The sequence below is a fragment of the Sparus aurata genome, chromosome 19 (assembly GCF_900880675.1).
Source record: "Sparus aurata chromosome 19, fSpaAur1.1, whole genome shotgun sequence".
NCBI classification, from domain to species: domain Eukaryota; kingdom Metazoa; phylum Chordata; class Actinopteri; order Spariformes; family Sparidae; genus Sparus; species Sparus aurata.
This window is the reverse complement of record NC_044205.1, coordinates 15,767,173-15,793,320: the sequence shown is the minus strand read 5'-3', so window position 1 is coordinate 15,793,320 and position 26,148 is coordinate 15,767,173. Positions and strand designations below refer to the sequence as shown.

The 26,148-nt window shown below is 43.6% G+C and overlaps 1 protein-coding gene across 3 annotated transcripts in view; it reads left to right on the top strand.

The window, feature by feature from the left end:
* Positions 1–26,148, top strand: part of neto1l (neuropilin (NRP) and tolloid (TLL)-like 1, like) — a 75,635-nt gene that overhangs the window by 22,521 nt on the left and 26,966 nt on the right. The window lies entirely within an intron of this gene.

Here is a 26,148-nt window from a genome sequence, read left to right as displayed (position 1 = left end):
CAGGTCAGGGTTAGGGTGATATGCCGTTTTCAGGATGCAGGTCGATATCTCGGAAGATATTGTTGTTTGCTGTAGCAACAGTGATTCTGAAAAAGGTAACCCCTAGAAGAGGGAAAGGGAAAGGAATGCAGGCTGATGGTGGGCGATGGCAGAATTATATCCAGAGGCTACCTGGTGATTCAGAACAATCCAGAGCAAGACCCATACATAAGCCAAAATTACAAAAGGTTTTGGTAGATATGTGGTGTCGGCCGGCAGAAATGGCGTTTAGAAACAATGTCACCATTCCAACGATTACATCATTTGTCCACCAGTTCAACATGTCAGTGCGACAAGTTGACAACTGTAAAATGTCCCTCTCACCACATCAAAAACAATCTACAGGATCCATATCAGGATTATTTGTTTACATTATAAGATAAAGTAAAAAAATAATCGGCTGACGTGGCGTTGTTTTTTTTTTTTATAATTTATTATCGATGAAAAATGACTGACAGGCGTGCTCGTGCACAAATTCACACATAACTCACATAACCATATTTTCTTATCCAATTGCTGCACCGTTAATGCAGCGTAAGCAACCTGCAAAGCCCACTGCACCAGTAACACACATACACGCGCGCACGCACACACGCACGCCTTAACTGTATAGTTATTGATTGCTGCTCTCTATTTTGCTGAGACAGATGCTGTTTCTCCCAGGATGCTACTAGACCACTTGGCTGGTGGCCTTTCTCTCTTCCCCTTTTCCTGCTAGATAGCTATCCTTCATCGGTGGCCGCGTGCACACATGCACACAGACGCTCACCTCAAGTCATCACATCACTACTAATCACCTGCCTCGCTCTCTTCAATTCAGACAGCTTGCAGTCCTTCTTATTTGTCTCCCCCCCTTTTCTTTCTGCCTCCGTCAGCCTCTGTTTGGCCCGTCTCCCATCATTTTTTTCCCCCCATTTCACGATTCTGTTTCATAGCGTGGTATTCTTTCACTTCCTCCCCTCTCTCCGGCCGCTGCCACCTCTCCACTGTCTGCTGTTACCTTATTCTCTTTCTTCTCCTAAACCCCTCCGTCTCCCTCCTTCACTCACTTCTCCCGACAGCCGGGGCCAATTTTCTCTCGACCGTGTCACTCTTTGTGTGTCAGCCTGTTATTCCTGCCATTTTGCGATGGACAGGGTTTGCCCTGCCTCCGTCTCCTTGCGACACGCTGGGCATCTCGCCGACATACCGCTCACCCTTGGTCGATACTGTCCGTGTCATACGAGGTTATTTACAAAGCTACTGCCCTGTATGTCTTCCTTCTCATTGCTTCATTGCCAAGCTTCAGTACGGTTTAAACTTTAGAGCAATTAGATGAATGATTTCCCTGCCCTAATTATCTCCTAAATTAAGACCGCAATTAGGGCTTTTTGATTAAGCAATTCATTTATTTTTGTGTCAGTAAAGTGACAGGAAATGTTAAAAAATGCCCATAAAATTCTTTAAAGCCTCCAAAAAATCTTCAGTGTGCAGTCTGAAATCCAAATATATTCAGTTTACAGTGACATAAACCATAGTCAGGCAGTAAATCTTAACTTTTAAGGTGTCTATACTAGAAGCTGTTTGGCGTTCTTCCTGAACAAATAAGTTAAGATGATCAATCAGTCATCAAAATTGTCCTTGTTTTAATTTATGGCGATAACGACTGATTGATTCATCAACTACTTGTGTCGGCTCTAACCTGAATACACTATCTAAAGGCAGTGTGCAACTTTAAAACATCTTCCATATTAACATATCAATGTGATTAATGGAGAGAAACAGAGAATGATGTCTCTTTCTAGAGACAATATCCTGCTTGCTCTGGATAAGACCTCACTACCAACAGTAGTAATTGAGAGCAAACTGATGACAAAGGACCAAAGTTCATGTTTTGTTTTTTTTTCACTGCTGACTGACATTTTGACAAGCACATACAGCCTTCACTTCATACAGGAAGCGCTGGTGGACGCTGTGTTCCACATTTTGACATCTATTTTCAAAGCCGTTTGATTGATGACATGTCTATGTAAAGCCTATATTTTCAGTGTTATTAAAGCGGAAGCACACAGGCATGTGTTCCATTCAGTAGTAGGTTGGGATACAGGATTAGTTGAGTGACAACACCACTTGGTTTTTATTTTTACATTAGACTGCCGATGGAGAACTGAGCAGTGGAGGAAATTGAACTGAGCAATGATTTCAAATGAATATCGAACGCTCTCCTTTACAAATTGCCGTTAAAGCAAGAAAAGGAAACCTCCCCGGTGTAAAGGGAAGTGCTTACAAGACGTTAATGAAACACAATGCACGTGTTGTTCTTTTTACGCCCAAACCATCTTACGGGCATGTTCAGTTAAACCTGACCAATGGTGGGGCGGCGACTGATGTTTTCAGCGTCCTTCTCGTTCTCGGAAGGCCCCCTCGTTTTCTAACAAGTGAACTGTGACCTGTTGAGTAATTTGGTTGTGGGACCCACGGTCGGAGCAGCTTAACCCCGCAGTAATCTCCTCATCTGGCACCAACGCGCTGTGTCAAGCGCAAGTGGGCTTTATTTCACTTTATTCGTTGGCAGCCATCAAAAATAGATGGAACTATTTTTAACTTGGCACCTGTGAAATAATGCATGTGAGGAAAGGACAATGAATGATCATAGTAGGTGTCAGAAGTATTCTGGTTTAAAGCCTCCGGGCTGAGGGAAAAATTGGACAGATCTTGCTGTGTTTACTTATTCATGCTCGACTCTGGCAGACACGTCGGGAAAAGCTATGTTGCGGTACAGCTTCCCCGCTGCTTAGGCCCCTACAGCCGGTGCTGAGAGCTAGTGCTTGGCTAGCTTCCTGTTGCCTTCTTATTGTGCTTGTGGCAGGCGAGCGCCGCACTGGCAAGTAGTTCTATCCTTCCTTTAAGCCGCGAGTGTTATTTGGAGGGGGACAAAAAGGCACCATCACTGCCGATAAAATGAGGTTGATGGAAATTTTTTAACTCTTTTAGACTTTAGAATTGTAGCTAAATGGTCACTTTTAAAAAAAGTTAGTTTCAAATTCTCTTTACAAATTATACACCTAAAGGGGCACTATGCAGTTTTGGAGCAGAAATGTTAACTTTTTAGATATTTATGATATTAAAATATTTATTTTTTCCATAACTGAAGAAACAAGCTGTTCTCAGAGTAAAATAAGGTCCCCAGAACCAAGGGCGTAACCATGGTATAGATATTGGGGGGGGTCCAAATGAGAGCCCTTCCCCCAAATTTTGTTTTTTAAAGTACATTTCCCACAATTCTATGATATTTTATATATGAAAATTCACACATTTAGAAGTTTTGAGGACAACATTGACCATTTGAATTCACATGTAAAGGAATATTCTGTGAAATTGCATGGATTCCTACAGAATCAATATAAAGCTTCTCTTTAAATTCCCATTAAGTGAAAATCAATGTTTTTATCTCGAAGGTTTTGCTCTATATCTCACCTAGTTGCCAGTATCAGGCCCAATGTTACTAGTTTTATTTACTGCTGACATGTAGGCCTAGGTCAAAACTAATGTTATCATGCTGTTTAAGTTCTCATTCAGATTTCTCACCTGATCATCTGTATCTCCAGAGCATGTCCCTGCCTGGCCACTGCTTTCACCGTGCCTCTCCCTGTGTCTCTGTGCTGCCTACACTGTGACCAGATACCATTATTTTACCAGAAGAACAATGGCTGAACTTGATGATCATTTTAATTTAATACATTGATTTTTCTGCTTGTGTTACTAGTTTATTTGTTTTAGCTAAATAGTAAGTGCATAAATAACAGTGTACAATGTACAGTAGTGTAGCCCCTTTCACACATGCACTGCTATTCTGAACTGATCTGGACATTACCTGGAGGAGCTGTATGTGTAACAAATGAGAGCAGTAACAGGGATGAGTTTATGTAGGAGATTTTCTTCATTGAAAATAAGGTTTTAAGCTCCAACAAACAGCTTAAAATTACGTAAATTAACACCTACATGGCATTAATGCCAGAATATGAATGTACTCTGTCACATAACTCCACTTACATGACAATTTGACTTGAAAAGAAGTCAATCTTCTGCTGCCTCTTCCTTTTTGGCATTCATAATCATGCTGAATAATATCAAAATCAGTGGATGTTTCTAGAAAACTATCTGTCAGTTACCATTAACTTTGCCTGGCTTACCTGGCTTGGCCTAATCCATCTGGCTTGCTTAATATTAGCTAACATGCCACGAAGCAAGACAAAGTTATTTACAGACAAAATTCTACATTATGAACTAGTTAAACAACAGTTTCATATCTCCACTATGTTCGCTGTCTGCAGCAGCGAGTGACGGCAGCTCCGCTAGCATGTTATTGTTTACTTTCCCGGGCGGCCGGGACTAGTGGGTTTGATCAAATGGCTGTGATTGGCTTGATGGTTATCAATCACTGTAACTTGACCAATGGGTTTTTCATGTATGGGGGAGCGACTCAGCTACTGAGGTGCGCTCCATTTCAGTATGCTATTACACCGCGAGGGCGAACAGTTTAATACCTTAGGATGGGCGCAACCAAGTTTACAATTGGGAGAGGGGGGTTCACACAATTGTGTTTTCCTTAAAAACGGAAATAAATATAAGAATAAATAAGAAATAACGAGACAGATGTTTTGACAGGGTTTATAAAAGAGTGCATATTTAACATATTTTTTTCTATATATTGGGGGGGACAGATTGCCATTTTCTCAATATTGGGGGGGACACGACCCCCTCAAAGAATGCATGGTTACGCCCATGCCCAGAACACTGTTTGAAGCTAGAAAGGTGGCAGGGTCCGCCATATATAAACAAACGGTAGGAAACTGTGTTTAACATCAGTTTGTTTATTTACTTCATTTAGGCAGAAACCATAAGTCAATACAATTTCCTCCCCAAAACTACGTACTGCACCTTTAAAGTAAAGTTTAATCCAAGCTCTGAGTAACTGTAATTAAAAACAAGGCGCAATCCAAGGAATCAACGCCTCCTCCCGACATAATGACAGCTGAGAAATGTACATTTCCAGTGACTGAAAGTGGAAAATAAGACTAATTTGAATTCATGAATCTTGTTAGTCAATGTTCAAGAAAGCGTAGGGAGAAAGAAAAAAGCCTGTAGTTGAACTCACCAATTAGCTTTTCACAACTGGTAGATAGCTGCACTCCTACTACTTCACACACACACACACACACACACACACACACTTGCAGTAAAACACACACACACACACACACACACACACACACACACGGGGAGGAGAGCCTGTCACAGGAACTGCATCAGTATCTGCACTGACAGGGTGGATATTTTGCAGAGCTTGTGTCAGTAATGATAAAAATGTGTTTCAAGGGTCTCGCTGGAGGAGGTTTCTAAATGTTTTCTGACTTCAGATAGTTTTCCCCGGCATCTCTGCGGTGGAGGTCCGGCGTTGTGCTCAAGGTGTTTCTGCGTGTTTTTCAGCGAGCTCAAAGCGGAAACCTCAAACCTTCACGCTGCTGTCGATCTCCCCCGTGGAGGCAAGGCGAGGCGGGCTAGGGGATGGATTAAACGGAGACTCTCTCACACACACACACACACACACACACAGTACACCAATACTTGTGATTTATGTACCGAACATCTTTACCCACACAGCCGCAGTGTGTGCGTAACATATGTACTGTAAAACACACGCAGTTACTGAGACACGCACACTAATCCGGCAACGACCTCCCTCATAAAGCTCGTGATGCAAACTCATAAAGCAAACTAATATCAAGTTGTTCATTTACACTCTGCCTTTTACAATATGAGTTTTATGAAGTTCTCATATATTTTGCATGGCTGTCTGTAGGATATACAGACCTGAAGGCCGTGTGGAACAGTCTAAGTGGTTCCAAAGGTTGTTTGAAAACCTTGTTGCTGACGTTGTCTACTCCCCCAGCTCCGATTCAGCTTCATTGATCATCGGCTCAATCACACGTCCGACAGCGTCAAAGTGGGCGACGTACATAAAACGGCTTAAAATCGGTGCAAATATTTTGAAATATTAAACTGACAACGAAGGATTTAAGACTGAGAGATTTTAGATATTTGAGCTGCAGGATGTTTCTCGCGCAGATACAAAGTCTGTGAAGGGCCACAGGAGGAATGATGTGAGGAGCACATTTGCCGTGTTGAGAATGCAAATGTGGAAAAAGATACGCCTCATTAGCATTCATTTTCATTTGAATCCACAGGAGTTGTTTTTTTTTTTCCCAAATCTAATTATTTCTGATTTATTTTCATTCTTCTGTGTCTTTAATTACAATCACGACACTTTATTTGTCATAATGAAATCATGTCAGCTCATTTTAGTGTTAGATTAAAGGAGCCCTGTGGAGTTTTTGACCACTAGCAGCGCCGTGGAGCAACGTTGAGATGAGCGGGTTCTGTTTTGATTGCACCCTGTAAACACGCGAGGAACCACATGTCTGTGTTGTAATTGGCTGATCGGTAGCTGATGGTGGCGGTGATGCACCAATAAACAAGAATATGCACCATAAAAAGGTAGCAAACAGGAAGTGGTTAGCAATCAAAAACATCCATCCATCCATTGTCTGTAACTGCTTTATGTTTTTTTTGTCGCCAGCTCATCGCAGGGCCCTCACTGATGGCAGAGGCCGCCATGCAAGGTGCCAACTGCACATCAGGAGCAATTTGGTTCAGTATCTTGCTCAAGGACACTAAGACATGCAGCTCAGCTCAGCCCGGAGCTGGAATTTGAACCAGCGACCTTCCGATCACTAGTCGACCTGCTCTACCTGCTGAGTTACAGCGGCCCCTCCAATCAAAAACATGAATATAACCAATGCACCTTTTTCAATATTTACAGAAATCGTCTTTTTAAATGTTTTAGGAGGAAGAAAATGCATTCAACACATTTATTGTTGTCAAGGACACTCTCCTTTCAGTGGGTAGTGGCAGATTCAGGTGAAAAAAATTTCAACAGAATGGCTGTAACCTGAGAATGAGACTCAAAAATACCTTTCTTCACCTACCTTTAACAAAAGTATTAAATATTGAAATGGATCTATATATATATAGATATATCTATAGATATATATACTTGTATGACCCGTGCTGCCTGATCCGTGGACTGAGAATCGCTCACACTTAGAGGGATGCAACAGCACTGCTCCTCTTACTCAGTTTAATATCAGTTAATTCTTCCATATGCAGTCAAACAGAGTTGTTGCTGGGACTAGATGATTGTGAAACGGTGGGGCAGAGGGTCCAGAGGCCGTGGATCACATCCCTTCCCCTCAGCGAAGCCAAACGATACTGTTTAATATGCTTAAAGGGAAAGGGAGAAGGCATTTGGATTGGTTTGATTTATTTTCTCCCCAACACCCATGTGACGCATTCAGTCCAAATACCTACTCTTTACGCTGTGCGCCGCACTTTGCACCCACATTATCCGCCAATTATCTTATTATTAGCAAAATGGACTCGGTATGCGCAACAGCATACTGCGCTTTAGACTGTCTAAGTAGGGCCCCCCATGTGTGGAAAACACAAGCTCCAATACCATGGTTACTAAAGCCATTGTAAAATATGGAAAACTGTCCATGGCAGTCCTAGCTGCCATTATACCTTGTGCAAATTACAGGCGTGACTTCCGGCGTATCCTGCTGCTTCGCCTGAACCAGCACAGGTACATTAATTTCTTCGGGATCTGGCTGGGTTAGCATGACTAACACTATCATTATTGCTTCGCCCACTTAGCTTATAACACTAACACTTCTAAAGCCTTAAAAGTGCCACACATGCGACGGTTAATAAAGATACTTTGTCGCTGATGGCAGTTCTGACAGGCACCGGAAGTAACACTAGTATTTCTTCCTCTAGTAATCTCAACAGTGACTGCCTCAGGAAAACTCTCTCAATAAAGAACATCGTCTAAAGACACTGGTTCAATTCAGGGTGTCTTTTATTATCTATATGTACAAGACAGACAAGCAGCTCAACATCCACACTGTGATAGATGGAGGAAAACAACTACGTTACCAAAAATACTCCAGACAAGACGGAGCTGTTCGATCTAAACAGCCAGCAGTGTTGGAAAGAGCCGTTGTAACTCCTCTGTCTGCTCCTGTTCACCCTACTGCCTGCTCTTTTCTTGGCACTTAAAATGTTATTTCACTTAAGTGGACAGTTAAAAATGGGGACATTTCCGGGGACACGTCCAGCTGGGGACACCAAAAACCGTCCCCCAGACGACAAGGACGTCTGGTCAGCCTTTTAAGTCTTGGTGTGTCGTGTTTCAGGCGATTAGAGGTGTCTCCATTTTGGAAACGAGCTAGAGCTTCAACGCTAGTGTAAATGTGAACATTTGTACGACTCGCAACCTTGTGCGATATCATACTGACATTGCCGCTCATGTAACTGGGCGCCACTGCACAAATGTCACAAGGCAACACTCGACGCCCCTGACGTGACGTGATGCCGGGCATCTGTGTGACACGTAGAAATGATGCAGGACCTCAGGGTGTAAGTCTGGCGTCTCTGTTTCTGGGTTATCATCGCTTTCACGAGTCCAGGGCTAGTGACCTTAGACCCTCACAATGACAGCGGAGCACAGAGACCACATATCCAGAACCTTTTTGCTGAAGCCGTCCGAGTGAATTCCAACATATGGTGCTCGGATGTTAAACAGGAACCAGTGCGCCACCCGAGATGGACGCGTGATTTGATGGGTGAAAGCGCTGACAGTATATCATACAGCGGTTCAGTGGCAGTCTGCCTGACACTTCCAACCCAAGAGTGATGGGCAGAGGCTGGAAGATGAAGGTGGAGAGCGGAGAGGGGGAAGAGAGGCTTTCCTAACCCCTCTCTGTTCTGCACCATGGGATAGCGAGCACCGGCAGGAGGAGGCTGACATGACAGAAGAGCGAAAGGTTGGCATGTTGACAGCTGCAATCTCTCTCTCTCTTTCTCCCCCCCTCTCTCACTCACGCATAAACATGCATATGAAAGAAGAAGGGTTGGTTTAAATACAAAAATCGGGCTATCAGAGGTCAGGTTCACGGCTCTTTTCATCATAATTTGTTAAAAGTAGGTGCCCTGTCAACTCTTTCACCTTGACAAGTGAACTATAAAGTTCGGCTTTTAGGATGCAAAGTGTGCCACGAGCTCCCCGGAGAGCGCCGTCGAAATATTTTAGCAGGGATGATAACAAAAGTGTGCTGCAGGAGCCGATAGAGGGCAAAGCCATCAAAACTGGGAGTGTGCAGAGCCCTTAGGGAGGATCTGCCTGGTTATAATCTTAACTTTTTCATTGTTTCGCAGATTAAAATCAACTAAACCTCTATTGGAAAATATGGATGATAAATGAGTGCTGCTTGTATCGCATAGTGGTTCAAAAAACATGTGGTAAAATATTGTTTAAATCTGCCTCCACAGTATGTAGGCTGTAATAAAAAAAAAAAAAATCAGCAATCTTAATGAATCGACACAAAAAGATGGCTGTACTGATAGCCACTGTAATCTGCAGTCTCTCTCCTCGAATCCTCGTATCCATAGCTGATATTTCAGTCGGGTGCCAGGGGGGTTGAGTGCAGTGACTTCACTGGAATTGAAAATAGATACTGAAGAAGCGGTAGATGAAAAAAAGAGGGGGGAAAAAAAGACACAGGATATGAATAAGGTCCAAAAGATGCGGCGCAACAATACAGTCATTAGACCTTTCCCCCCCTTACGCTCTGTGAATTTCCATGCTCGGAGTCGCCACATTTCATGGACATCCTAAACACAGGAGACACATATAGATTTAGCCCTCAAGGGCAGTCTCACACTGAGCCCTTTGGTGCTGACTGATTAGAGCTTCAGCTCGACGGTTTTGCCCGTCCTTTGACAGAGGATATCAGTAGAAGGGGACACCACCACATCCAAAAGTCACAGTCTGGATTATGGTGGATATTGTCCTACAAAAACTTTAATCTCACTCTGAGCCCCTTTTGTTTGTCAGTCAGGCTACACCCTGTTTTAGATTCATATGCAGCTGTAAACTTTCCCTCACTGGAAATGCTCACTTCAGGCAGTCCTCTGGTGTTTGTAGCGTGCAGCTGCCGCTTATCTCGGGTGTGAAGCAGTTGGAGGGGTGGTTGTGAGTGTAAGATATTCACTTTAATCTCTCAGATTTGAGCAAGTAGCCCTCAAGCCTGGTTCTCTAACCTTTGAGCCTGTGTCAACTAAACATTTTTCATTGTATGTCATGAAATTGCTTCAGATGTAAACACGTCTCAGAGTCTGCTGCGCTCGGAGCTGAATGCTGACATCAGCATGCGCACATGATCACAATGGCATCGCAAATATGCCAATGTTGAGCAGGTTTACCATTGAAACTACCTGATAAATAATTGTAATGTAATTGTAATTGTAGTGGTGTAAACATCGACATTCGCCAGGTACTTAGGACTCTGGCTCTGGGTTGCTAGCTGCACAGCTAATTGTGCTAGCTATCTAGGAGCAGCAACATATAGCAGCAGTTAACGGTTACACTACCAATAAGCTGCCCCCTATTTGTCTGAGTATGAATTGACAGGTGGGAAATTGTTACATATTGCACCTTTGAGAACAGTATTGTCAAACCATAAAAGTAAAATGCATCCAAACATTTACTTAGTACAGAAAAAAAATTGAAAAGTATGCTTTGCTACAACAGGCAACCATTTACCACCATAAAGTAATCTAAACAATTAACAAACTCATCAAATTGACTGTTTAACTGCAGTTCTGCAAGTGGTTTGTCCTTGTGGTGTTGCCATACCTAGCTGTCCATGATGGCGGACGTGCTCACTCATACATAAGTCGGACTGGGCGGTTACTCCCATCTGATAGAGACAACCATGCTAACCAGTAGTCTAGTGTGTTAGCATGCTAACATTTGCATGCTAGCAATCGGAAAAATACAAACTTTGACCAGATAATGGCACTTGATGTAAAGGGATTGCAGAAGTTAATGAAAGTCAACCTGAGGGGGGGATTTAATGTGCTTACCAAATGTGATGTCAATCTATGTAATAGTTGAACACTGGGTTGCACAATAACATGCAAGAAAAACACATTTTTGAGGGGGGAGTTCGGAGAATGAGAACCCCGATTGCAAAAACCTTCGCAGAGTAACTTCAAATGAGAACACAAGAAAACTGTTTTATAGTGAGAACTGTGTCCTTATTAATGTGTTCTCAGCTTTTCATCAGGGACCGTAGGATCTATCTTAATTTCTCACTCACTTTCATATTCAAATAAGGTTTTACTCTTCTTCTGCGCGGAGGTCAGATTGTCGGGTCCACAACAGAACAGCACATCTTGAGACGCTCAAAGCAACGCCTCAAGACCTTTGCATTTTGGCTGATACTTACTTATACATTATACAGTAGGAGCTTTCCGCACAAGACCAGCAATATGCTAACTACTTCAGGAAATAAATGAGAGACTCTTTCATTATCTGGCAAAAGGCTTTTTCTTTCTTTGTATGAGTGCTTATCAGATTGTCAGCCGACAACCCCTGAACACAGTTGAATATGACTGTCCATCAGTGGTTAGAGCGCAGACTCTGGCAGCGGTCCAGTCTTATTAGAAGGCATTTCAGGGGCCTTTGCTGACTGAAATTATGAGCCTGTCACCAAAGATGTGTCCATATGGGAGCATGTCAGCACAGCCATAAAAAGCAACGACAGCGAGCAACGCAACAAAATGGAACATCTGGGCACTTAAAGCAGAGCATGCACGCAAATCTTGAATGTACACAGGCACCCACGTAATTGGATGAGGTCGCTAATGTATGTGCCCACATACTTGCACACGTGTGCGCGCGTACACAGATGAAAGCAGCCTCTCTTTGCTACAGTTTGATCGACCGCAACACCATAACAACCTCATATCTCACCCTCCTCTCAATGAAATCCGTCGCCGCTGACAGCGATCAGTCATGTGCCGAGATGAGGGCGCGCCGGAATTTACTGCGCGGCGCTCGATCGGCCCTCCCCTACAAGCGTTGTCGTCGACGATGAGGAGGAAAGATGGGAGCGGCGGCGTTGGTGGGCCTCAGCTGATGGTTCATCAGTAGCTCAATGTGCATGCTGATATTTGTTGCTGTGCCAACAGGGACTTAATCAAGTGCCACTGCAGTGAGGTGGAGGTGTATTTAGAGGAGGTGATGAGAAAGCGGTGGGATTGAACATCTTGTTTTTATTGTCGCGAATAAATCTCAAAGGCCTCTCCTGTTGCGAGGGCGTAGATTTAAAGGAGCAGTTGGACATTTTTGGAAATAGGCTTGTTCTCTTTCTTTTCTGTGAGTAAAGCCAATCACTACACTATATCTTTAATCCTAACAAAACCGAGGCTGTAACACCACAGTGTGCTGTTTTTAAATGGTATGGGGTGATGTGGTCAGTAACCAATGTCTCTCCTCCCCTCGCTCACTAAAATATGTAACCATGTCCCCCCCCCTAAAGTGTTATGTTATTGAGGTGACTCAGTCCGGGGACGTGGTTTAAGCATCAAAAATTCTACTCAGCAATAAAAGCCAGGGATGAAGAGAATCGAGGCAACTTCACCATAAAACAAATTTAGAGAACAAACGATTAATCCAAGGTGAACAAATGCAGAACACAGGGAGAGAATGAGGACGGGGAAAAGTAACAGAAGCGCAGAATGAAGGAACGATGACAACAGAACTGAAAAGACGACCGAACAGAGAGCCGGGGGGGGGGGGGACACACAGGCTTAATGCTTAATACGAGCTGAACTAACAAGGGGGAAGAGATGCAGACCAGGTGAGTGAAGCAACACAGTCTCTGTGAACTGCATGATCCTACGTGTCACTGTGACTGTGAAGGTGACACCACTCTATAGACTATAGGCTGGGATATAATATAGAACTTAGTGTTTATAGTGTATAGTTGACAGAATATTACAGATCCTCGATAAAGCTGACAGAAGGATGGGACTGAGGGGGAAAAAGGCACAATTACAGATCCATCTGCCACTGCAGCACCACGGGCAGCGCCATGGATTTGTCAATACACAGCAGTTAGGCTAGTGATATTTCAGAGCTGTGGCCGGGGCCATGGATTCTAACTCGCAACAACTTCAGTCAGATAAAGGATAAATGATTCAGGAAGACTTGACTGGTATATTCATCTAAACAAGCCCTCTGCTGCCTCTGCGCTGCCCGGGGAAGGAGAGGCAGGATGGCAGGATCATTCTGCTAACGAAGGGGACGGCGCCCCCTCCTCTTATCGCCTTGCTGCATGGCCTTGTGCGTGTATATGCACATTTGCATTTGTGCTGATATCAATGCTGGTGTTATGGATTATTGGCTTCCAGTGCCGGCCATAGGTGAGACTGCAGCCCTTAGTAGATGAAAGCAAAGTAACCATGACTGCTAAAGTACAGACGTGCAGAACTTTTAGACCCGGATCAGTGGGAGTTATTGACAGATACTCAAACAATCTGACCTCCTCCGCTCCGCTGTGAGTTCAGGAAGGATATGCCACAGTCAGCAGTTTTTTTTCTACTTCTTTTATTTCTTTACACACAGTAGTGGCTGCTGGAGAAGACTTTTCCCTCTCCCTGAGAAACACCTCCAGGATTTTTCAAAAAACAGGCCCTCTTGGGGATGAAGCAACAGATAAAGGATGAGCTGCACCTAAAATTTAAATTCAGTCATCATCTACTCACCCTTATGCCTTACAGAAAAAACAGATCTGCAGCACTCTCCTGAACCACTGAAACAGACTGGGAATTGTTTTAAAGCATGAAAAATCAACCCACTAAAGGGCTCCATACAGCTTCTCCAGCATTATACAAGTCTCTGGAATCCAAAATTCATTTAAAAAGACAATATCCACACCCTCGACTCGCAGTTGAGCTTGTGCACCCATTTTAAATACCTTTAGCTTAACGGCTGCACTGAGAATCTTAACTCTAACAAGGGTTAAATAACTTTTTTTTAATTCAATTTGGGATCTTACCCTTCCAGAGACTTGGGTTACCCCAGACAGCTGTATGGAGCCATTTTATGTTTCCTTTTCAGTTGTTTATTTACATTTAAAAACAAGTCCCCATCTACTTCAGTTGTTTTGGGCAATGTTGTTTTGCTGTGAAGCTCCAGAAATGTTCTGCAGACAGCTAAACTTCACCCGACTTTTTTTTTTTTATCGACATGGAGGTGAAAAGGTACTGACTGAATTTTCACTTTTTGGCAAACTTTTCCTTTAAGAAAGCATCATCAACAAGGGACTGGTGTCTGTGTTACTCTCAGTGGATATTTAGCACATTCAGTATTAATCTCAATTACCCAAAGTGAATTTATAATAAGATGAACGCACGCTTGAGCGCACGCTGCCGCTGCGATCCCACAGAGGCGCAGGATGTGTGGAGAAAGAGGAAGCAGGGAAACTTTGATGATAGATTCTTCTTTTTTTTGTTGTCAATACCAGTTTGAGTCATTTAACAGCATAAAATGCAAATGATGAAGAGTTCAAAACTATAGATATACTTAAGGGTGTGGGTTGCTAAAGCAGCCCCCACCCCCCATTTCATTTCAGTGTTCAGGCATTTCAGCTGTTTTCATTGTTCCTAAATCGCTGGCGAAATGAAGTCCAGCGCTGCGGTCACCCTCCATTACCCTCTAGCCTGCCCTGTTGGGAGTTGTTTGGAACAGTAAAACCTGAGGTTGCAAGTGTAAATGCAGTTTTCAGTGTGCAGATAGAAATTTAATTTCTATTAGTATGTGACTACAGCCCCACCGCCCTCTCTCTCTCTCTCTCTTTCCTCCGCTGATTGCATTTACTTATTTGGATGTAATGGCCACGGCTTGAAAATATGCCATGCTGCAAGGAAAGCACTCAGCCCTGGGTATTTGCCACCATTATGTTTAACCACTCCGGGTGATTACTTGCCTGGCAATTTCACGCGATTTCATACTTAATGTGACGTCTCGGGAGAATTGACACAATCTTTGATGCGCACAAAGGGAACGCTCTTCTTCTCCAAATAATATCCAATGAAATGAGCGCTCCGGCGACTGTGACACCAGATTTTGTCGGTGCACTGCCAGTCACCCCGTCGAGCAAGTCCGTCCAAGAATACTTTGCTGACTGGCATAAATACTTTCCGCCTGTTATGGCCTTAATGCACAATCAGGGTTGGCTAAATTTAGCGGGCTTAAGTGTTTTGGAAATAGACCGGGTAGAGAGAGAGAGTCGGGGAGGGTGAGAGCGAGGAAGACAATGGCCCAAAGAGCGCAGTGTATTACTTTTATGATGAGCTTATGATTTTGTAGAGGGGAAGTGAATCCAATTCAAACAGAGCGGACCATCGTTTATTGTCACCGACAAACAATTGAGCAAAATCGCTGCACGTAAAAAAAGGGGAAATTAATCCAGTTTCCGTTTGAACAGATATGGAATGAATTAACACGAGGGGTCAAAAATGGCCTTGTGTGTCCCCATACAGCTGCTGTGTCCAGCGCTGGTTGAAGAGACTCCAGCCCTGCATGGATTATCCTCTGGGCTCAGTGGGGAGAGACTTAGACCTAACGCAGGTAGCCCACCACACTGAATACTTCCATTCGGATTCAGCCGATTTAACACCTGACGTCTCCCAACAGAGACAGAGGGGTCAGAGTGAGGAGGACAGGAGATCGAAGCTTGTGGGTTTGTGGCAAGTCAGGGTCTGGCAGCCTCACTTCATTTATCTCCCTCATGACGTGCTCACCTGGCTTGGTTAGCTTTTTTCAGAGGTCACGTGGTCAGGCAGGGCCGTCGTCTGGGGGTTTGAGAAGAAGCTGCATGTCCTCGCATGTGATAGCAGAGAGCAGCGTCCCTCTGACGCGTTAAGCGAAAGTGTGGTGGTTAGTAGTTTGTTCAGGGGGAAAAAGTGAGAAGTCAAGTTACATACCTATTTGGATGTAGAGAAGATGTGTGACTGTTATTACATGATATGTTATAGTATGTTAGACTTTTGAAATGATAATTGCTACACCCACTCAGTACCATTTTACAGATAGAAAGCTGAACCGAGACCATAAAGGTGAGTGAATATTGGACTCCCAACGATCAAGTGGCCAGAATCACAACTCTAAATGCACAGTAATGTTGCTCCTGCCAACAGGTTCACCACATCAGCTTTAAACACAAAATACACTTCTTTCCGTTTCCAATCAAAAGACAAATTTGCCATTGCAAAAACTGGGGATCTTTTGACGGACAAAAAATTGCCACTATCAGTGCAGTCGAGGCCACAATAGCAAGTATCTAAAGGTGCGCTATGTAGTTTTGGGGAAGAAATTTTTATCAGAGAAAAATATTTATGGGTTGATTTTCATGTCTGAATAAACAAACCATTTAGAATTAATACTTATATCTGGAGGACTCGTCGAAGTAGCCACCTTTCTAGCTTCAAACAGTGTTCTGGAGACCCTCCGAGGACTGCCTGTTTATCCAGTTAAGGAAATATATTGGTCAAATAAATACTTCTAAGAATTTTTTTATATTGTAAATATTACCTTTCCCGTTTGAATCTTTTTCCAAAACGACATAGTGTGCCTTTAATATGATAGGATCTCTTCCCTGCCTTGTCACATTCACATCTCTCTAACCCGTTTGTCTTCAGGCTTTCTTGTTAAAAACAATAAAAATAGATCAGAAATAGCAGTCCGGAATACCCTGATGACATAACTTCTAGAGCCGCAGAAGCAAAATACTGTCGCTGTGGGTCACATTTGCTGTTTTCTCAAGTGCTCAATGCTCAGAATCTCTCTCTTGAGGTTTCTCCTCAAAACGGTTGTGTCGTTCTCTAAACGCCTCACTTCTGTGCACGAGTTAACTGCACTCCATTCTGCCAGCCGTGTTTTCTGGAAACACATAGTGGAAGTAGCTGTTGTAGTAGCTCATGTGTTGTCGGGATTATGTTCTCAAAGGGAACATGAATGTTGGAAATGTATCCAGCACAGCTGACAGTTGTGATTGTTACCAGAACTGTGGGGTTTTATAGCTCGTGCTGCCTCTGGTCTAATGACCGGCTCCCTTTAGAGCTCTTGTTGTGCTACACAGCTGCACTGGTGGTGTAATATTCTTAATGCAGCTGTAAATCCTATTACGCTTCTTTTCAGACAATATGTCAATCACTTTAGTGATGGAGAAGTGTAGGAAACGGTGGATCTCGGAGGCCAAAATCTCAATCTGCATCCTTCTCTCTCTCTCTCTGCCTGTTTCCTAATCTCTCTCTGATAATCTCTCTCTTCCTCTGCCGGTCTCTCCATCGCTCTCACACAACCACAGATTTACTTTTCCCCGAACTCTCTTTTAATTTCCTTCTGCTCACTGATTTCGGTTTCTTTGAAGGCCAATATTACACACAATTTCACCTTAAAATCACATTATTTCTCATCTTAAACCGCCTCACCAAGACTGTTACTGCGCTAACGAGGGCAAGCTGTTTGTTCTGCATTCCCTTAAATCCATTTGTGTTTGTATTGGCCACTAGCTTAAGTGTGTTTGGCTGCAGTTTATAACCCCACTGGGTCAAATTGTAGCCTGTTGTTGGCACAGAGGAGTCTGTGAGCCATTGATTCCCCCCTGGGCCCTCAGTAACAGATGCAGAGCGGCAGTGAAAATTGAAACATGAGTCGGCTACCTCTCATAATTCCATGACAGTGAAATGAAACACTATCTCAAGAAAGCAATCAGACTCTCAAATTACCTTTCTTGGGAGGGGGGGTGCATTGTTTGCAGATCAGCAGAACTGTCCTGGCTCTGTCCCTTTATGTCATTGTGTTTCTTTTCCCTCTGTGCCTCGCAGACAGTCTGTGTGCAGTAATGAGTGGCAGAGAGGCGATGTTGTGTTGATTTATTGCATGGCTGCCCAAATGGAACCTGGATGGAATGTGTCTGTCATTGGGGCATCACTTAGATAGAAACACCTGTGATGCCTGGGGACAACTAACTGCTCCATCAGGAATGGGCTCCTGCGTGAGCCATCAATGCATCTCAGACACGCACACACACAAACACACACACACGCAAAACCCAAGCTTACACACAAAAAAATTGGGTTCTCTGCATTAACAAGCTTCACAGTCATTTACACAAATTTGCTTGAAATCAGATGTAGCTGCACGTACCAGAGGTGTAGTGGTGCATATGTGAAGGTATATAATGGCTTGGGTGGAAAGAGTACTCCGCAGATTTAGAACTGCACTTCTGGAATTTGTGTCTCGGAACAGACAATTAAAAAATAAAAACATCAAAACCGATGCAACAGAACCAAAGATAATGTCTTTGTGATTGCAAACATCCTTACTCCTTGTCAAAATCTAGTGCCTCCAATACCCACAATGCAACTGTGGGTGTGTCATGCAAGTACCGGCTAATGTAGCCTTTACTGGCTAGCCTCAAGCAGCAATGAATACCGGGCTAAAGACAAATGGTAAGCTCAACTCTTTCCAACTCCACCGTACCAGATGTTTTGTTTGTCAATTTCAAACTTGTCGTCTTCTGCCCCAATCCGACGCGGACTCAAGCGACATCACTTGAGTCAGTTTTATCAGGTTAACGATATGACAGGTGGTAATTCTGCATTGAAATGTCTAAGTTGTGGACATTATCTAAATGTTCCCAACAATGTTCAAACCTCAAGGTAACGGTGCTTTTTTTTAGATTGAAGTTGGCGAACGCGACTAAACTTTTCGTGAATGAGACTTTAAACATTACCTTTTCATCAGCGGTGGCGGTTGCTACATCAACAGTGAACAAGTTCAGTCAGCAGTCAACAATTCCTAGACACCCGACAACAGAGGTCAGCTCCGCACTACAGTGCTGCAGTCAGGTTGATAAACCAGAATCTCTATACAGCTTTGAGCAGCTGAGCAGCGGCTTTTGCGTGGCCCTTTACACAACACTTGGCAAACATCTTTTGTATCTTTTTCACATATACAATAGTATTCCCAGAGACATGTAACCATCATGTGTACAATCACCAGCGTTACCCTTTAACTGTGCACGGAGACTTTTTTAATTCCTGATTTTAGCCTTTCTGGTAGTACTTACAGGCAATGAGGGGCCTGTCTAGGCTATGACCCTTGATGTGGAGAACCACAGTCTTCTGGATAAACTCAAGGTGAAAAAGTCCCTTTCCTCGCTGCGGTCTCCATAACCTGCAATCTTTGTAGCGGGGTATGAAACACGAGTAACAGCAGCCAACAAACTGTGATGGAGTATCCTTTGACAACACTGCACCGGCAGCCGCTGAATCACAGGGTTTCACAAGTGTTGGTGATCATGGCCATTCAGACCGCCATCACCTGAACGTGTACAGTGATTTCAAGGTCTCTCTTATAGGCAAGCTGGTCCTTCCTCTACGTTTTGGTCTTTAGAATCATCAGTTGTGGAAAATAACTCACTACATTCATTCAAGTGTCTATTTAGGTACAATTTTAAGGGGCCTGTACATGTATTGTAGTTAAAACGAAATACTAAAGATATGGCAGTTTTTCTTGGTGCACTGTTTCAAAGTTCCACAGTGTACCCATCTACCAAGACACCACTGCAGTATTGTGTTCCACGACGTCCACTTCGGATGGGTTATATTATTCTGAAGGTGCTGGAAGAAGAAGCGCTGTTTCAGGATCAGATTTGTGTCCTTGTCAGTGCTTCCCAGGGGCATTCTGGGAGGAAGGAAGGAGGAGAGAAGGAGGGGAGCTGCAGTTAACAGCTTGACCAATAGACAGGATGGAAGAACACACACACAACACAACTATGAGCACGCGCACACACACACACACACACAAAGCTGCACACACAGCTATAAACAGATTTCTCATATCCATCACTGTGAATAAAGCTGCAAAATGAAGTGAAACTCCATCCCAGCGACCGAATTCCCTGCTGTCCTTTGAAAGCAAAAATCTTGATGGACAACTTTATTTGATGTGACACATACAGTGTGAGCGAGCAGGCAGCTGCAGAATGAGCCAAACTCCTAGCAGCAGAAAAATGTTACAGGAAGAGAGTGTAGACAGATGTGTGGACAGAGGGACAGGCGAACGGACAAATGAGCAGATTAATTAGCAAATAAGAGGTTTTCTAACTCAATGCCACTGTGCTCAATGGGCTGGAGACCAGAGCGACATTTCAGTCAGTGCAATCAAAACTAATTAAGAAAGTAAATGAACAACACATACAACAGTGTATTTTTAAAATACAATGCATTGTACCCATATGGACATCTAATATATATTAAGTATGTCATACTGTATGTTATTTATGTTTATAGCCTGGAATCATTTATATGCCACATATTTGAAGGCCCTATACGTTTATATTTCTTAATTGAATATATGAGTATATGCATATATATTATAACAATACAACTGTCGTGTGTAAAAAAATATACATTCATCTATCAGTTTGATATAATTGGCATATATTTGAATTAACTGCACTGTAACACCTGCATTCCACAAAGATTTGACATAAATCTGTTGCACAGTACGAGTGAAATATATAAACCCTATGTTGCTCATATGTTTGTGTTGTACAGTATATGCCCTAAATGAACCAGGCATTGACACTTTTATCTATGAATACTGTTAAATAGCCTCCAGTGGAAGATCAATACAAATGAACCAATCTGAAGCACGGTGTGGTGTTGATGAAGCTGAAGATGAACGAGATGACCCCCGAGAGTCACGCGCTCGCTCTGCTGAGTTGTCCTTGAGCAAGACACTGTATCCCTGTCCACATCAGGAGCTGCCCTACTGCTGCTTCTTTTATGGAGATCAATAATGTATCTCATGAATCATCGGTTCACACACAAGGGCAGAGATCACACAGTTCTTGTAATCTATATGCCTCTAAAAGGCTGCGACTGTCCGTCCTCTGAGCTCGGGATGTTTATTTAAGCTGATATGTCTGGACACCGAACACCTCCACTGGAACATACAGTATTGGGGTTAAGTGCCTTGCTCAAGGACATTCTAACTATTGGTAGTTGATATAGGAGTGGGGATAAGTCTGTAGCCTTTTTTCCACAGGGGTTTTGCAGGTCCTCGCTGTATTCAGTGTATCAATACAGGTCAAGGGCAGGCTGTATTAATGCCTGTATGAATGTGAGGCAGTGAGTTAACCCTTCCTCGGATAAATAACAGGAAAATTCGCAATTCATGTCACGAGACACACTCTTTTTCTTCCTGCATTTCCCTCTGCAGACTAGTCCAGTACAGTTCTTAGCGGGATCGTTGGTGTGTAGCCTTGGCGTCGGGGTACACATCGCTGCTAATCGCTGTTCGGGGCACGGACCCAGCTCACTGGCCATGACACCCAGGGTGTGGTGAATCCTATCAGTCCCCAACAGATCCTGTTGCCCCCTCCTTTCACAGTCACCGTCCTGTATAGTCGGGCTGTCATCCGTTGGGTCAACAAAAGCCCTGTAGAACGGGTATTAGCTATATAGCTAATCTTTATGGCAGCGTTTGATCTAAAAACTGGGTTTTTTTTCACAATGGCTTTTTGTTTTCTCAGGCGATGTTTTTTTAAATAGTGCCGTATGTAACATGTAGGTTTGTTTTGGGACAGCTGGGTGAGATTGAAAACCGCAGACGCCCGCTCAATACGGGAAACTGTGAAAGTATGACAGAGACAATCACCTCTGCCAAAATTGTTCTTTAGTCGCGATTGAAAGGGTCGAAAGTAATCAAGGTGTGGAAAATCTTTCCTTCCTCTTCCTCCTCCTCCTCCGTCTCCACCTCTCTGCCTCTTCCTCCATCTGTCTCCTCAGCTCCATCCATCCACAGCTGCGCCTGGTGTGATTAATGGCAGCCATTCATTAGCTTGATCAACCACTTTAGCAGAGATTATTAATCAGATGCTTATTTAAATGTCACCGCTGAGCAGCTGAGAGGAAATGAGGCCACTGGGAAACTGAGTTTTTGTGTGTGCGGGGGCTGCTTTTGTGTTTGTTTGGGGTCCTCTTGCTAAACGGCGATAACCACAGCAAGCCTCATCCACAGGCCGCTTTACATACATCTGGCTCAGCGGCTGATACTGAGGGGAGGTGCGGCTGCGGAGCCTGATGTTCAGCAGCAAATGAGATGAAATGAGATGTATTGTGTTTCATTAATAAAACATAGGGCCGTGCCCGTATTATGAAGAGCAATGTGAAGTTACTTGGAAGTTACAATCCCCTGACAGTTGAGTGTTTCATGTGTGTACGACCTTATAATTCTGTATTGATACATTTTCAGCTGGCGTTTGCAGGCTGCTCGTGCCTGCGTCGTGGGGCATTTACACATCCGTACATTCAGCTTTATCCCTGTAAATCTCTGGTTTTGCAAACGATTCCTTCAAGTGGAGGTGCATAAGTACTGTACAGCGGTGTGAGCGTATCTTTTATGTCAGGATTAAGTGTTATAGGAAGATGACAGCCCCTTTTTTTCTCTCTCTTTGAGGTGCTCGATGTACGCAGCGCTGACGGGCAACTTAAAGTCCCGGGCTTTAAAGTGAGCATTTCTCTGTGTTGCAAAGGCTAAATACAGTAAGCCCCAGAAGATTACACACTTAGTCGAGCTTTATGAAGAGAGGAAGGAAGAGGGCGTGTCCACGTGTGGATGTGCTCTGAATTCAAGCTCGCTCAGGCGGAAGGCATTCGCACAATGCAGTGGAGAGAGCGAGCACTAAAGAGGAGCTGCAGCGTGAACACAATGGCGACGCAGACTGCACATATCCCACATGACCACATGGGGGTTTTTATTATAATGTTTAATATTTGACGCAGCAACGCGCCGCGATGCTTTTGAAGTTTCCTGCGGTCAAGTATCACATAGGTGCGACCAGGCTGAGGCATCCGGCTCATAAATAACAAGGTTAAATCACGGGCTGCGGAAAGAGTACACGTGCTTTGTATAGTTCATCAATCATTTTATCAATCTGCGCAATTGATCGAATCGATTAATCAAGGAGAGCAGCGAAGGAGAGGAGGTGATTGATGGCGGCGGGGAACGGAAGCTGACCTGATTGAAATTCAGGAGCCGGAGTCTAAAAAGGTCAAGGGTCGCGCGAGAGGCATTTATAGGCATAGCAGCCTCTTAGTGGGACCTTTTTTCGCCACGTTAAGGAGAGCCCTTATCAAAAGTGTTTGTGTGTGTGCGTGTTTGTGCGTACATCATGCATCCATTCCTCCTGAGGTTGCTTGGCCTTGTGATCGTGGTGGGTTAAGTGATGCCAAAGCCCAATAATAAATCTCTGACACAACCAGCACACATGACCCGAAGGTCGCCGTTTCATTAACTGTCTTCCACTTTGATTTTCTCATCCCTCGTCCCTGTCTGTTTCCACCGCCTGCACACCTGCTCGACACACACACCTATACATCCAGTGGAAGGAAACATGGAGGAGGCTCGGGAATAGTCTGACATTTTGGGAAATGTGTTTAAAAACAACTCAAATTGTATGTAAGCTTATGGAAGATTACCCCACTTCTCACTTGATTTATTACCTCAGTAAACAGTTTCATAATAGGTTAACTGCTTTTCTTTTTCTTGCTTTCTCTCAGTGTGTTTTATAGGTTGTTGCCCATGTAGAAGATCTTGGAAGTTAAAACGGTCAAAGGAGAGAAGCTCCTCTCTCCCACAGAAAACACTGCTCCTGAACATCTCATCAGCAGGCCCACCCACAAATCTGTGACTTTGTGACATCAAATGATGTCACAGTTTTACACATTTGCATATTAAATGCTAGTTTGTCCAGTAAGAATTGAAATAGCACAGCTGCTACATTGTTGTTTGCAGTTCTGGCTAAGGCGTGTGTGAGCTGACCAATCAGAGCAGACTGGGACTTCAGGAAGGTGGGGCCTTAAAGAGGCATGAGCTAAAACAGAGCCTTTCAGACAGAGGGGGAATACAGTGCTGCAGCACTGGACAGTATGAGAAAACTGATGTGTTTTTTGACCACTTAAGCATGTAAACCTATTCCAGTAGTAGCCAAGAATATAATTATCAACCTGAAAATGAGCATTTTATGTATCCTTTAACTGATTAATCATGAACATCATTAGCAGTGGTGATTGTGCTGTCTCATGCCTTTCGTACAACGGCATATTTATTAAGGAGTGAGCTGGAGGGCAGAAGCGGAGAAAGACTCTCAGTAGAGTAACAGTCTGTGTTGTGCTATTGAAAGAAAAAATCACTTTCTGTGTTAATACTTGCCACCTCTTCAGATTGAGAGCAGCCATGTGGGTGGATTTGTTTGTACTGTACAAGCAAATAACAAAAATAAAGAAGAAAACAGTTGCTCACTCACACCTAACTATCCAAGGCCAAAGGCGCCACGTGTGAACTGCATTGTATTCCCCATTCAGCTTTTTATATCAGATCTTTTCAATCGTAGTTGAAGGGAGCAATTAATCAGGAAGGGATTGTGGTGAGAAGCCCTTGAGTCGACTCTAAGCACGTCTTTTTACTGCTTCTCTGTTCACATGAGTCTTTTACTACGTCCCAGTTGGTATTGAAAGCGCCAGAGAGAGACAGGGTTTTTCTGCAGCCTTGCCAGATTTGCACACAGGTATTCAACGGGCTCTTCGTCTCTTCACCATAAGGGGAAGTTCAGCCCCTCTGAATCCCCGCAACAGCCCAGCCGAGATCGTGCCAAGGATCTCTCTCCTTTGATTATAGGTTTTATGCGGCGAGTGTCATCATCAAACACAATGAATGCTCATCCTCCCTCCACCAGCCATTTCATTCACTTTTCTTTTCTTTTTTTTCATCTGGTGTTTTGTCATCAGGCGTGCAAGCGTTGTCAGGTCTATACGGGTCATGTTCCTCAGGTCCGGCGCACAAACACTGAAGCGCTGAGTCATGTCTAGACAGAAAAAATAGGGCACACATACAGACGAGGAAAAACTGTGACATTTAGGCAAGGTGTTCACGCTGCGCAATCAGACCTCATTTTCCACACTGAGCCCAGTCAGCGGTAGCCATGTCTCGATTTGCAGGGGGACAATCAGATTTAATGTGAAGCCCTCATTTCTGCAGGCTCTGTCCCCAAATGAATGCCGCCTCAAGCTCACAGCTAACAGCATATCTTTGACAGCAAAAGTGCTCCGTCACCATAGGCTGGAATAAAATAGAATCAGCAGGAATGCATTTAGTGCTGAGGGCTTTTTTGATTCCGAGCACAATGCTACGTGTCACAGCACGGCGACAAGGTGACATGCCATGCCGTCATGGTGAAATTTGAGCCCCGCAATTAGTGCAAGAACAATTATCCCGTGACTAGTTTAATGGTTTTCATCATTATTTGCTTTGATTGTATTGAAAACTGAGACATAGCTATTTAGAATACGTTTTGAATGAGTGACAGACAGGTTCTTAATTTTGAAATAATTTATTTTGTCATTGTACAAGTGAGTATTTTTTTCTCCTGGAGTTTGGTGGGTAGACAACACAAAAGTCTCCGCACATTACGCACACACACACACACACACACACACACACACACACACACACACACACAGAGGAATGATGACGTGAGAGAATGGTAGAAAATGTTCAAGAGTCAATTTCTGTCTTGTGTGAAGTCATCTGAGCAGCGATACTGAATCTTTGGGGGATAACAGACGAGACTGTGATGTTTCACTAGCAAGACGAGGTAACACACCTCAGCGAAGCCGCGCCTGTTGATGTAATTTATTGCAACATTATAGCAGAAAAAAAAAGTGTTTAAAATCCTTTTTCGTTTCAAGCTGACTTTCAAAACTTTTACTAGACGCTTCCCTTATCTTATTTGGCTGACAAAATGTACGGCCTCAGCTCGGCTTTGTTCGAGTTTTTATTCACAGCATGTAAAAGTTTGGTTAAGGATTAGATTCACATCCCCCAGTGGCCTGCCGGAAAGATTTCTGTAACCTTTCTTAAGGCCATTTCTAATGTTTCTGCTCCTCCATTTATCTCTGTTAAGCTTCGGTTCTGTTTTGTTCTGACACTACAAAAGGGAACAAAGATAAGAAATTCAACATATTTGGTGAGCTCAGAGCAGTTTTTACTCATAGGGAGAACTGCTCAAGAGTTTGACCTTG